This window comes from Coregonus clupeaformis, unplaced genomic scaffold (assembly GCF_020615455.1).
Source record: "Coregonus clupeaformis isolate EN_2021a unplaced genomic scaffold, ASM2061545v1 scaf1194, whole genome shotgun sequence".
Taxonomy (NCBI): Eukaryota; Metazoa; Chordata; class Actinopteri; order Salmoniformes; family Salmonidae; genus Coregonus; species Coregonus clupeaformis.
In genome coordinates this window covers 1887-10000 of record NW_025534648.1, presented here as the reverse complement: position 1 = coordinate 10000, position 8114 = coordinate 1887, and the positions used below count along the sequence as shown (strand labels likewise).

General features: G+C 53.9%; 2 pseudogenes; both read right to left on the bottom strand.

The window, feature by feature from the left end:
- Positions 1–105: 105 nt before the first annotated feature.
- On the bottom strand, positions 106–538 carry LOC121564147 (annotated as a pseudogene).
- Positions 539–2263: 1725 nt separating this feature from the next.
- LOC123486405 lies at positions 2264–4162 on the bottom strand (annotated as a pseudogene).
- Between the last annotated feature and the right edge of the window lie 3952 nt (positions 4163–8114).

The following is an 8114-nucleotide window of genomic DNA, read 5'->3' as shown; positions in this document are numbered from 1 at the left end:
CCACCCTAAACATTATACAATGTAACCGCGGTCCTACAATGTAACGCAGCCTACCTACGCATTCATTCGGTGGCGATGGAATTGCTCTTTTTTACTGACAGAGTGGGTGGCTCTTAAAAGAGCCTTTGGGTTAGTAGAGCAGTCCAAATGCGCTGTTTACTTGGAGCTGGTGTACTTGGTTACGGCCTTGGTGCCCTCGGACACGCGTGTTTGGCAAGTTCACCGGGGAGTAGCAGCGCACTGCGGTCTGGATCTCCCTGGAGGTGATGGTAACGCTTGTTGTAGTGGGCCAGGCGAGAGGACTCTCCGGCGATACGCTCGAAGATGTCGTTCACGACCGAGTTCATGATTCCCATGGCCTTGGAGGAGATGCCGGTGTGGGGGTGGACCTGCTTCAGGACCTTGTACACGTAGATGGCGTAACTCTCCTTCCTGGACTTTCTGCGCTTCTTGCCGCCCTTCCCTGCGGTCTTGGTGACGGCTTTCTTGGAGCCCTTCTTGGGCGCTGATTTTGCTGGCTCGGGCATGATGATGTCTCGTTGCTTCTCAGAAACGAATGAGGGGGGTGACGCTTACCCGTCTAATGAAGAGGAAGCTAAGCAAAGTCAGCGGCAGTGGACACTCCCCTGCTTGCTCGTAGGCGCCCCCTGCTATTTGCCCAGTGGAGCTCTAGTGCTCAAAAGAGCCTTCCGCTCAGAGGCTAGCTTCCCGAACAAAGACAATTGAGGGCGCGCGTGCGGGTCCTCACCCCCTCCCTCCTCTCTATAGCCTATGCTCTGTGACCGATGGGGGATTGTGTGTTTCAAAAGGGGGCCTTTGATAGTTGTCCAAATGGCACGATTGTTGTGCCAAATAATGCTGGTGATAGAATTGCCCACTTTGGCACCGTCAGACATAGGGCTCGCATTTTGGACTGTGTGTGTGTGTGTGTGTGTGCGCTGTCCCCCTCTTTTCGAGCCACGTCTACAGACTCGTGGTGGCTTTATGTTGTCCAAATTCCACTATTGCTTGACCCAAAATAAAACGTCACTACACTTTGACACTGTCAGATATAGGCGTCCCTCTGTGCGCTAAAACTGGAAGGGACATTAGAATCCTCTAATTAATACTCCCTGTCCACTCGAAGTGGCTCATACTTTCCCTACTAAATAGCATACTGAAAAAAAAACACTATATGAATGGCCCTTTTCCCGGAAGCGGATGTGGGTGGCTCTTAAAAAGAGCCTTTGGGTTCGGTCGGGGTGTTGAGGTTCCGAAGAGAGTGCGTTTAACCGCCGAAACCGTACAGGGTGCGTCCCTGACGTTTCGAGCGTGGACCACGTCCATGGCGGTAACGGTCTTCCTCTTGGCGTGCTCGGTGTAGGTGACTGCGTCACGGATCACGTTCTCCAGGAACACCTTCAGGACACCGCGGGTCTCCTCGTAGATCGCCGAAATACTTCACGCCGCCGCCGGCACCAACGGCGGATAGCGGTTTGGTGATTCCCTGGATGTTATCGCGGAGAACTTTGCGGTGACGCTGGCGCCTCCTTTTCCGAGTCCCTTGCCCCTTTGCCTCTTCCAGACATGGTGTGTTCGCTAGTTGAGTTCAAGTGAATGAATGACTTCAGCACCGGTGCGCGGTGCGCTATTATCTGCGTTTGGCCGACCTGATTGAGGCCAGTGGCACAGAAAGCGCGCCTCTGTTATATGCTCTCTCTAAAAGAGCAAATAACCATGGTGTGCAGTGCCCAAATTTAACCACAAGATGGCCTCCGTGCTCCATTGTAAAGTTTGGGCCTCTGCATGAGTCTCTCAGCAGCACTGCAACATGGGACTTTCAAAGTAAGTTGGCATGCAATGTTTCTTCTGGACTGCATTCAAGGCAACTAATGACACACAACTAATAGTGTCAATTATTCATCTGAACACAATTCTTGTAACTATTCGGCCTATATTATCAGCTTTCGTTTCTTTTCCCCCCTCCTTTGTAAAGCATTTTACTGTGCTACTATAGTCCAAAGGAAGTGGATGATGCCAAACAGGTGTATTTATGGTTGTATATATATATATATATATATACATACACACTCACACATTGAAGCTAGACTTCAGGCAACGAAAAGGTGCAATACGTAGCTTTTAGACGTGTTAGTGAACAACATACATGGTGGGTAATGTAGAGGTGCGTGTATACATGGAACAATTGTGCCTTTTTGATGGAAATATGGAGGTGGCTCTTAAAAGAGCCTTTGGGGGATTTTGGAGTTCAGGTCATCCTCATTTATGCGCCTCTCCACGAGTCGCGGGCCAGCTGGATGTCCTTGGGCATGATGGTCACCCGCTTGGCGTGGATGGCGCCGCAGGTTGGTGTCCTCGACAGGCCACCAGGTAAGCCTCGCTAGCCTCCTGCAGGGCCATCACGGCGGAACTCTGGAAGCGCAGGTCGGTCTTGAAGTCCTGGGCGATTTCTCGCACCAGGCGCTGGAAGGGCAGTTTGCGGATGAGCAGCTCAGTGGACTTCTGTAACGACGATCTCTCTCAGAGCCACGGTGCCGGGCCTGTAACGGTGAGGCTTCTTCACCGCCGTGGCCGGGCACTCTTGCGAGCAGCCTTAGTGGCAAGCTGCTTCCTGGGGGCTTTGCCACCGGGTGGATTGCGGCGTTTGCTTGGTTCTGATTTAAGGGTTTTTTATTAAAAGCGTACAAAAAACCATACATCATAAATCATTCAATTTCAATACAATACAATATTTGCATCACGCCACACCATTCTCACACCAGTATCCTCTCACCCTCCTCTTTCCACCACCCCATCACTATTAACCAACCAACAACCCCATCATAATAAGAAAAAACTACACTATGCCATTTAGCAGACGCTGTACCACGTCATGCTTCGCATACATTTTACATATGGTGCTGGGTTCGAACCCACTACAACGCCATGCTCTACCCCACTGAGCCACCTAGGACTACGAGAAAATAAACATAGAAATCACATCATGTTATACCGGCTAAGCCACATGGGACTACGTGAAAATAAACATAGAAATCACTCATGTATACATGCTCACGCACATAGGACAATGAGAAACCAAACAAAAAATCAAACTATAATACTAGATACCCTCAGAGACACCTTCCCTCCCCTTTTTACCCAGCCACAAGAAACACACCCTCCTCCCTACCCCTCTATACTAAACCTAAACCCCCCTCTACACTAATCCTAAACCCCCTTCCCACCTCTCCCGAGCAGCATGCTGCCCCCACTTCTTCTCCTCTCCCTTCATCCTCCCCCTCAAATTTCTCTCCACCCTCCTCACTCTCCCATCCACACTCCCCCTTCTCCCCCTGTCCTTTCCAATTTCTGCCTAGCCTCCCACAAACCCTGTTTAAAGAGGCTTATGAGAAGCCAGAGCAGAAACCTGTCCCTAACGGTCCCCCTCGCTCTCCCTACCCCTCTCTCTACCCTAGCCCATGTAACCACAAAATCCCCTCTCACCCTGCCTATCAGACCTGTGCCCTAGCCCACACTACCCCGGCGAAAGGCACGGTCCCAAAAAACATGGCGCACCGTCTCCTCCCCGCCACAAGTTGGCCTTGGGCAGGTGGGGGGATCGAGTCAAGCCACGCCCGTACAAGATGGAACGTGCGGAGCGCCCTTTGGAGGCTCAACCAATTCAGGTCCTTGAGCCTGTTATCCAGACCTCGCACCTGCACTCCTTCCCAAACCACAGCGGGAGTACCCAATACTGGCCGGGACACCCTCCCCGTCTCACCTCCTCGTACAGGTGCCTGTGATCTAAACCTACTCGGGCTACTTCAACCTCGGGGTGACCACGCAGCCACTTGGCCGCATAGCCAAAGTGCCACGGCAGCTGTTCCGCCCGAGGCCCCGTGTTAGTCCACACCATTACGCTTCTCTCGCCTGGTAGAGAAGAACACCCGCAGGGAGGTAACCAGACGGGTGTATTGCCGGATGAGCCCAGCTCAGTCAGCAAATATGAAACAAAAAATTGAATCAAGCTGAGGGAATGTGGTACCCCCCTACCTCCCTCCCCGATGGGACAGAGCATGCGTGCCCTCGCGACATACTCTTGCCTGCCACCCCACATGAACTGGAACACCAGCCTCACTAGAGGCACTCTCAGACTCTCTGGCAATGGGTAGACGTATGCCATATTGCAATAGTGATGGCAACACATCCACCTTGAGGACCAGGACCTTGCCTATAAAAGACAAGTGACCTAGCCTCCACGTCCCCACCTTCCTCTGCACCACTGCGATGCATCTGTTCCAGTTCAGCGTCGCTGAGCCAGAGGGTCTCAAAATGGACCCGAGAATCTTCAGGGCCCCACTACAGAGAGATAACCCCAGGCACATCCGTCCTCCCACGCCATCTTCCGAAATACTTAACGGATGACTTAGCGTGATTGAGACCGCTCGCAGCTCGGGTGAATTCCCCCTATGATGGCAAGGGGACCTAGTCAGGCACGAGTCCTTGCATAGCAACAAGGAAGTGTCGTCTGCGTCTGGGTCATCTTAACATGCAGCCCCTTCCAGGGATAAGCATGCCCTCCACCCCTGTGTCTGCCCTATGGCCCCGAGCTCCATGTACAAGCGAAGAGAGTGCCGCGGGCACCCCTGCCTAACCCCAGACTCCAAGGTCAAAGCGTCACCCATGTGCCGTTTAGTTCCCGCACCCTCTCCGGCATATAAAGCACGGATCCCCCTATGTACTTCTCCCCAAAAACCTAATCTTCCTAACACCCTGAAAAGAAAAGATCTGTTCACTCGATCAGGCTTTAGCCTGGTGAGTGCTGCTATCATTAGCGGCAGCCCTCTATCCTCTGCCCAAGCAATGGAGTCCCTGATCAAACTCAGGTTCCACCTAATAGCGTCCCTCTATCCCACACGTCTGATCCTCATGACGTGGGGAAGGGCTGTGCGCAACCGGTCCGCTAGAACCTTCTGCCCAAGTAGCTTGTAGTCTCACATACAGCATATTCAACGGCCGCCAGTTGCCGAGATCTGTGCGTCCCCCTTCTTGTACAGAAGTGACAGCACACCTACGGCCATCGATCCCCGGGACCCCTGTCTCGAGGATGGCCTTCAAGACTCGGACTACTGGCCCAATATACCCCAAACTTGAGGTAAAACTCAGCCGGCAGCCCCATCCATCCCGGACACCTTCCCTTTTCCCATCCTCCTGAGGGGCGCTCTCAACCTCTTCTAGGGAGATCTCAGCCTCCATTGCTTTTCTAATGTCCTCCGGCCTTGCCCGGGACAGGTGTTCTAAAAACACATTGCCCTGCTCTACATCTACTGCCCTCTCTTGAAGAAACCTCGGAAATGCTCCGTGGTCACCTTGACCATCTCCTCCGTCTCTCTCTCACTACTCTACCGCTTTCTTCCCCTAACCCCATACATTACCTCCTACTCTGCCTTTCCCTTACTGATTTAAAGAACACGGCCAACATGTTTCGTCGTGTTCTATAAACTCACGCGCCCCGGGCATCAAGAACGCGAGCCTTCGCTCATGCACCTCCCTTAGCTCGCCTTTAGGGCAGCGGATCTCTCCCAGTCTGCCGACCCGCCGAGGTTGCCTGCCTCCAGCTCCGAGTTCTAGCAGCCTCTGGATATGATCCACCTCCCTCCTTTCCTCCCTCTTTTCCTCTTCCACTGTCCTATTATAAAAACCCCTCATCCTCACCTTCACTATTTCCCACCACTCTAACACCCCCTCACACATGGACCGGAGGCCTTGCCCCCTAAAAAATCTACAAAAGCGTTGGCCGAAAGCCTGCCCATCCAGCACCTCCCGTTCTAACTTCCAGTACCCCCTACCGAAGAGACAGACTGGTGCCCCCACCTGCAGGGCACCCGTGCGTGGTCCGAAAGAACACAGGCAACAAGCGCCCAGACAACTTACCCAGAGACCTAGATAGAAAATATAGTCGAGCCTCCGCTCGACCCCCTAGAAGTTGCGCCATGTTGGCCATGCCATCGCCGGAACAGTGTGCAGGCCCCCCATCCACCAGACCATGGCTTGCCATTAGTCCGGCGACGGCTCCTGCACTACTATCCCTCCCCCTCCCTATATCTACATTAAATCCCCCCTATCACCAAGTGTCTTTTTTCCACTCACCCTCCAGCATCCACCATCTCCCTCCTCCCGTTCCAATGTCCTACACCACAATCCCTTATCTCTCTCCTTATCGTACATCCGCTCCCATACCCTACCCTGCATACCCACAAAGTGCCCTCCACTTCACCTCCCTATTCCCACACAGATCCCACACCCTGATAATAACCCCTATGCCCCACCCACTCTTTCCCCTCCCTCCTACCTTACATCCCCACTATCCCTTGTCCCTTATAAAACAAACATCAAAACCCACCCCTCTAAATGCCCAAAAACCCCCTTCTCTTCCCCCTCCCTTATTCCCCTCCATTTACTAACAAAAATAACCCCTGCCATATACATATTCACTCCGCAATAATATTCCCCAAAATCAAAACCAAACAGCTCCCTGATCTCCCCTGCTCCATCTCCTCCGTCCTCCGACCCCCCCTTCGGTTTCCCCCCACTCTCCTCCATCTCCCCCCAGATCGAATTGTTCCTCCCGTTTTCCTGATCCCTCTCACCACCATCCTCCTCCATCCCATCAACCCAAAACGTTTAAATGCCCCGGGATCCACGTCCTCTGCCCCCCCTGCCACCCCCAGTGGGTGCCCCCGACGGTTGTGCATTGGGAGGGGTCGCCCGTGGGAGCTTCTTCCCCACCTCCCCCTTCTCTCCATTAAGCCTCGCTGCTCTCCCTCCCCTCTTCCCCCACGCCCATCTCCCTCTTCCTCTCCCCAGACCTCCCCCTCCTCTTCCCTCTCTTCTTCACTCGAACCGACACGAAACCTAACCCCCCTAACCCACTCCTCCTCTCCCCTCCCTCAGCTCCTCCTCCCCTTCTCTCGCTCTCTCCTACTCCCCTCCATCGCCCCTCTCCCCTTCTCCTCTCCTTCCCGGGCTGTGTCCGGCTCTCACACCTCCTCTCGCTGCTCCCGTCTCTGTCACCTCCTCTCCCACTCTCCCCTCTGTCTCCGTCGCCTCCTTCCCTCTCCTTCCTCTCCTTTTCCTGCCGTCCTCTGCCCTCCTCCTCTCTTCCTGCTTTTCCTGCACTCCTCTGTTCTTTCCCTCTGTCCCTCGGCCTCGGGTCTGAACTCCCTCTCCCTTCCTCCCCCATCCCCCTCTCCTGCACCTGCTCCCCCCCTCCCGCTGCATCTCTTGTGCGCTGTGCATCCCTCCACAGATGTGCTGATATCCACACCCGTCATTTCTTTGCTCACCACGTCTTTGCCTCATCCCCTCCCCACACACCCTGCACTTCCTCCCTCCACTGCCGGTTGTCCGTACTCATCCGTCTCAACGAGCCTGACGGGCATAAAATAATGTCCCCTATCAGCCCCCAGGAAAACATTGCTGGAGGATGAAGGTACCCCCCAGGCCCCCTGGGTCTTCCTTCAATCGGCCTGAACTCCTCCTCCCGTTCCAAACCGTGTCTTGAGGAGCCTTGCTGAGGACATTGTCCATGTACCTCCGCCCTCACCTCCTCCTCCTTAACATTTTCATGTTAAATCCCACTCTGACTTTCTCTCCAGGCTCGCCACTTCATAGTGGCACATGATCTAACGCCTTCTCCACCACCTTCACCCCTTCCCATGACCTCGTCATGCTTCCCCTCCGTGTGGAGCCCGACATCATATGCCCCCTTCCCGGGGATTACGCCTAGCACACTCGTCCTTTACCTCCAGCTTCAACCCCATATTGTCCTCCCAGTCTCCCTTCAAGCTCCATCTCCTTTTCCCTCCATGCGAACCTTATGCGTTGCACTACCCATCCTGGAATCGCCCGATCTTTTCGCTCCCCATCTCCCCAATGCGTTCACTTCTCCCACTCTCTTATTTAACTTGGCAAGTTCCAAAAAAAATTTGCTTGGTTCTGCCCTGTCGCTTCTCTGACAGGCTCGGAGTTAGCCTCAAATGCCTAGAGTGAAGTTTTTTTCCGGCAGTGGGGCCTGCTGATTGACACCATCTCCCCACCACCCGATTGGCCCGTCGCGCAGACTCCTCCGTTGG